This window comes from Mytilus galloprovincialis, chromosome 3 (assembly GCF_965363235.1).
Source record: "Mytilus galloprovincialis chromosome 3, xbMytGall1.hap1.1, whole genome shotgun sequence".
Taxonomy (NCBI): Eukaryota; Metazoa; Mollusca; class Bivalvia; order Mytilida; family Mytilidae; genus Mytilus; species Mytilus galloprovincialis.
This window is the reverse complement of record NC_134840.1, coordinates 54628650-54635223: the sequence shown is the minus strand read 5'-3', so window position 1 is coordinate 54635223 and position 6574 is coordinate 54628650. Positions and strand designations below refer to the sequence as shown.

Sequence of the window (6574 nt, the reverse complement as noted above, 5' to 3'; positions counted from 1 at the left end):
AGATCTTCGGGAAGTAGAGGAAACGGAGAGTTGTCAGATCCGTGTAAGTGAAGCATGACACGGACTCTTTATTTCAATCAGATTATAAAGTACCGAAATAATCTTTGTTGTTTTCCTATGTCTTTGTATGGTCATATTTATTTGGAGTGGTGTAGTGCGTTTTCTTTCTTTCTGTGCATTCTCATTGCGGAGGTTCATAGAATTGTCAAAGATGTATACATTAGATAACACATGACTATTTCTAGTGCATAAATATGCTTGTTTATATCTTTCAGTGTCGTTCCTTTTTGTTTTAGTTATAAGACATGCTGGCATACGTCCAGTAAGTTTAATATCAATGTTTATGCAATCTCTTTTATTTGTTTTATTTACGTAAGTGCGTAATATGTATACACAACCTTTTTATGATTTGTATCAGTATGTACTAGTACATCAAGGTGCAATCGTGAACATCTTTGTGTGTAGGATTGTTATGGTATGTTTCTTTACATATTGTATTCTGCTATGATTTGTATGCTGATATATTAAAATCGATTCGATTTTCTCTGTGTACTTTTCCTTCTGAAGGTCCTTATGAGACTCCCTTGATAGATTATAAGTGTAAGTATGTACCGTCAATATATTACCAATCTTACTTCGAAAGCCAATTTTTGAATTTTCTAATTTTGTGTTCTAAATAGATACCAATTATATTCAATGTTTTGTTGGGCTCAAATACGTTTCGAAGAGAATATGAGGCACCGTACCTACAGTCACACTTTTAATTTTAGTGCTTTCCTAATTATCTTCGGATTTTCGGAAGACTGCTTATGATAAAACACCGTGAAGAAGTCTTGAATACATAGAAATAGGGAGACATGGTATTATTAAATGACATTATGGCACCATTTTTTAAAGAGAAGACCTTTATCGCCGCTATATAAACTGTTTGAATATATTTAATAGATTAAAAAACGCAACTTAACCATAGTAATTTAATCCGAAAGAAAAACACTAGAACGTCACTTGAAACGTGAATATATGCGCACTGAAGGAAACATGCGGGACATATTGAGACTTACAAACTCTAAATTATTTTACAAAAAAAAAATAAAAGGAAAGCGTCTCCTAAACATGCTGTACCATTAAAGTTGTTCCATGAACATTTTTAGTCATTGTGCTCATCTGCCACAGATGCTGTACTGGACGACAGCCAATTTCATAATACTAATGGTGACTACGTCTATGAGGAACTTGTGAAATGGCTTTTATAAATAGCGACTCTATTCCTTGATGAGATGTAGGAACCAATTTTATTTTTATTGATGTACGATGACGATATGGCTATTTTTTTTCAGAAACTGTATCTGGATTACAAGCATTACTTGATACTTTGTATGATTATACCTCCAAATGGCCACTTAGTGTGAATATAGCAAAAATGAAAATTGTTGTTTATAGAAAGGGTGGAAAATACATAACAATGAAAAATGGTATTTATAATAACCAGGAAATAGAAGTTGAAGATAAGTTTAATTATCTTGGTATTTTGTTAAATTTTAAGGGTAAATATAATGTGTTACAGCAGAAACTGTCAGAACAAGGTAGAAAAGCTGTGTTTGCCTTAAGGAGAAATGTAAAAGATATTTACTTGAATTTTGTAACTTTACTTTCACTTTTTGATACTTGCATTAACAGTGTACTTTGTGATGGTTGTGAAATTTGGGGTGTTCACAAGGCACCAGCTATAGAAAGGATACATCTGGGTTATTGTAAAAATATTATGAAAGTAAAAAGCTCTACTAGTAATGTCATGGTGTACTATGAGCTAGGTAGATTGCCATTATTGTTCACCAGAAAATGTCGCATTTTTAAATACTGGTTTAAGCTGTTATGTACCACAAACTGTATTTTGAAAAACTGTTACTGTTTGTTATATGACGATTTACAAAAATGTACGAATAATAAGACAAACTGGTTGTATTTTATTAAAAATGAGTTGCTCAGTATAGGTTTAGGTGATATTTGGTATAATATAGGTTTATTTTAGCCTGTAGTTTTTACTTGATAATTAAACAACGCCTGTTTGATTGTCTTCAGCAAAATTTTGACAGTCAAATGAATAATTTAGTTAAATGTACAAGTTATAGATATATGGTTCAAAACTTTTGTTTACAAAATTATTTATGTAAACCAATACCAGTTATTTATAAGACATGTATTACCAAAATAAGACTTATTATTCATGATTTAGCTATAGAATGTGGTCGCTATTCTGCAATTCCAAGAAGTAATAGACTATGTACTTTTTGTAAAAATGACATTGAAGATGAGATCAAGGTCTTAGATCTTATTTTATAAAACCATATTATTGGAGAAAACCTTCTATGTATAAATATATACAATTAATAAGTTATAATAGTCTTAGAGAATTATGTAATTTGGGTAAATTTATATTTCGTGCACAAAAATTAAGATCTAACATGCAGCAATATGTTTCATACTACCTTTTGCTAACTCTGTATACTTTGTGTAGTTTATATGTTGTATGCCTTTAGTTTTTATGACTTTGGTAAATAAAAATATATTAATATTGAAAACGAGACATCTATCCACCGTAGGTCAAATGAAGTGGATGTAAGCAATTATAGGACATAAGAGTAAGGGTACTTTCTATGAGAAAAGTAATATATCAGTTTATCAAATTTATCAAATTCATCAAATATATCAGTTTATCAAATTTGATGAAGCCGGAAATTACGTGAGAATGATGTCATTAGCTTTTTGTAATTTGTAATTTTTATCTTTGTTAAGATTTGAAATATTCAGAGCTTTTTCGTTGTTGTTACGTTATTTTTTTTCTTTGACAATATCAATCTCGGGTTGTATTTGTTAGTTCGTGTAATTATTCAAATGGAAATGTTCATTCGTTATAAAATTTTCTACCTTGATGAACATCTTCCATGATGATGTACTACCCTGTGCGTGATATTGGACTTCCATAACTAGATTCAATAATGTAAGATTATAGAATGAAAAATGTGATTATCCTTCCATTCCGTAAATACTGTTCCGTATATAATAACCATATTGAGTGAAATTAGGCTTAAATTAAAATATTGTTTGTTTGCAGTTTACCGACCGACCCTTGAAAATCCTCCCGACTGTGAAAATTTTATTGCTTTAAATTTGAAGAAATTTTTTTTAATACCTCTATTGACGGGATCCGGAACTTTGGGTCCTTTCCGGAAATGATTTAAAGTCTGGGTCAATTACGCATTTCAAGTTCGGTTTTTCTTAGCTTCCCGTCAAGCGTTCATGTGACCATTTAATGATAAAGCACATGGAAATTGTTTACAGGTACCAATGAAGTCACGGAGGAGTACTTTACGTTGTCGTCTCGTGTCAATTTTAAGACAAATAACAAACAAAAAAGTTTATTAGTAAACTGTTTATACAGATTCAGGCACATGTAATGATGTGTGATGATATCATTGACGATGATGCAGCGGATATTCATAACTGACACGATAACCATTCTGTCTCAAACAAATCGGGTTCAGAATCTGTGGAGCCTGACTTTATGGAACCAATTTCATTGGTTAAATAATTCGACAGCAGCTTGAAGTATGGCATATTTTCTACAAATCGTTGTGAAGACGACAAAGATGAAACCACTCCTCCGTGACTTAAATCTTCATGGATATCTGTAAACAGGTAAACACGCCTGTATGGAGGAAGGGCTCATTTGAAATGTTAATGGATATAGATCATGCCAAATCAATAAGAAGCAAGAGAAAATGAATGGTTAGCTTGAAAAATAAATATACTCTCTCTATATTAAATCTACCTTCGATTGCAATGAGTATGCTCCTTTAGGATAAGGGGGCTGCCCCACTCATTGCAATTATTCTCTTTCTTATAATATTAAATATACCAAAACTGTGTGGCCTGTGTGAATTCAATTAAAACATGTCCTTAGGAGCTATGCTGCCAATTTTTTTTATGCATTAAAAACATTTCAGTACAGACCATTTACTTTTAATGGGGTGCTATGGATTTCACCCCAAACTTTAGATTTCTTTGGTTTTCATTAAAGCCTGGCAAAAATATAACCTTATCACATATAATTAAATATTGTTAGAAATATGAAAACAGTCGAATGTCTTAATACTTTTTTTCAAGTTGCCTTTTTTTTCAATTGAAGATTCAATGGTTATTTTTTTTTATTAAAAATACACTCTTTAATAATTGTCTTATAAATCTATAATATATACATTTTTCTGATGAAAATACTCTACTCATGAAAACATTCTAGTCAAGAAGCATACATGTCTGAATATATTTCTTTAAAACAGTTCTAGTCATAATGACATTCCTTGTTTATAAGTGTTCCAGTATTTAATAATTATATCATATTTTATGTCATAAATTGGATAATGACACTATGTTAAAGTTTCAGTTTTGGTTAAAAAGTTTTTTATCTGAAAATGCCTGTTCATTTGATGTTGGTTTTCAGCATGTCCAGTGTTTGTTGTTTTAAAATGTGTTTTTTTCTTCACAAGAAACTTGGTTTAGTGTAACTGCTTGTTTAAACTGTATTTTGGCTGATAAAATAAAATATTTTTCCTACCTACCGACCCTTCAGTCTGAAGGTACAGTCGGAAAACAGCAAACAAACATATTTTTAAGGTTGGCCTTAGTTTGTCCCAACGTTGTGCACAGTCATATCGGGTATAACGAATGTGTTTATGTATCGTCTACTAGTTTGTTTATAGATAATTGAGTAAATCGTCAGGAATACTTGTCTCATAGTATAAAATAGAGAATGGAAATGGGGAAGGTGTCAAAGAGACAACAACCTGACCGAAGAGTAAAACAACAACCGAAGATGTACATTTAATACAATACCAGAAGTCCATTGCTAGACTAGTAAGGCCACACCAATTTAATTCCTTGTTCGACGGACCCGCCCGCACCTATTTTTTTCAGAATTTTTTTATTTTTATTATATTCCCGCATCCGGAAATGTAATCATGTCCATTTCCCGCACCGTTTTTTTTGTAAATATTATAAAAAGATCTCAGCAGGAGGATTGATCGGTTATTTAATTTCGCCAACTAAGAGGACAGATTATTCATTTTCTTTTGAAGCAAGATTTTTCATTTTCATTAAAGCAAGGGACTGATTATTCATTTTCACAACTATATTTATGATATTCGAAAACATAATTTTTAAATGATTTGTTTATTATAAATAATACATGTTTAGTCAAGTTATTATGTACCATTTAATCAAAATTAATCATCATCCTTTGCAGAAATGAATCTTTTTATATTCTCAACTGCATATATATGCATTGGTTGTAACTTACATCTTTTAAAAGTATCGTCAATCATATTTTGCCGAGCGGAACGAGGCAAAATTTTTTTTGAAGGGTTTTGGAGCCACTGAAGGCCCAAGAAGCTATAGAACAAATAATGCAAAATCATGCTTTCTTGGTGTTCCGAAGAATCTGAAAATGCAAGTTTTGTTTTAATAATTTTTTGACAATATTTTGGTCTAAAAGCAAAATTTATAAATTCAGTGTAGGACTTAAGTTTCTAGGGACAACATCAATAGACCAATGTGCATGATAAAGCAAAAATGGAATTCACATAGGTAAGTATGTGGCTGTTGGTTTTTTTAAACTCATGATCAAGTTCATAACAAAATTACTAGATTACAAAAGGAATGCAACAGGAACAGAATACAGAAGGGTAATCAATAAACAAAAGACAAATAAATAAGAAACATTGATCACGAAAAATCAGGACTAAGTCTGAGGGAAAACAGAACTTGCTTCTTGCAAGGTACTCACTGTGAACCCAATTTGATATGGAGATAAGCGTTTGGTTTTGAAATTTCCTACACGAGGCATTTGTCTCAATGTAGTTACGGCCCTGTTAAAATAAAAGCGAGGTAAGGTTTCCTGAGACAATATACCTCAAGTTAAATGAAACCAATTTTCAGACATTTCAGGCATATTTAAATAATATTTATACTTTCATTATTAAAAAAATTGGGAAGATTTTTCGATTTTTTTGGGAAAAAAAGATGAATTTATGTAGAATTTGGTGCCATCTCATACTTTCGATTAGACCTGCTGAGTTATTTATTTTCAATACATTGCAAGTCAGGTAATTTATTTTCAAACTACCACAGAACAAACCATTTATTTTTGTGATAATCAAGGCCAAGTTATTTATTTTCAAAATCCTCCTGCCCCCCCCCCCCCCCCCCCCCCGAAAATCAAATGGTCGTCCCTTATATTTCCCTGTCAAAAAATGTTCGTTGTTAAAATAAAGTACAAAGAACTTCTGAAGGATTTGCCTTCAACTGCAATTATAATGTATGCTGACGGTCATACCCGCTGCAGGTTTGTGCACCTTTTCTGATTGATTCAGGGACCTGTCGTTGAGCAGTTATTGTTTGTTGATGTGGTTCATTGGTATTTTCCCGTTTGGAAATATAAATTAGATCGTTGGTTTTCCTGTTCGAATTGTGTACAATACTAAGTTGTGGTCCCTTATAGCTTGCTGTTTGGTCAGGATCT

General features: G+C 31.7%; 1 long non-coding RNA gene across 1 annotated transcript; it reads left to right on the top strand.

Moving 5' to 3' along the window:
- Positions 1 to 407: 407 nt before the first annotated feature.
- On the top strand, positions 408 to 2579 carry LOC143066479 (uncharacterized). Its single transcript, XR_012975633.1, has 2 exons — positions 408 to 475; positions 1338 to 2579. It is a non-coding gene; the product is annotated as an uncharacterized LOC143066479 (long non-coding RNA).
- The last annotated feature ends 3995 nt before the right edge of the window (positions 2580 to 6574 follow it).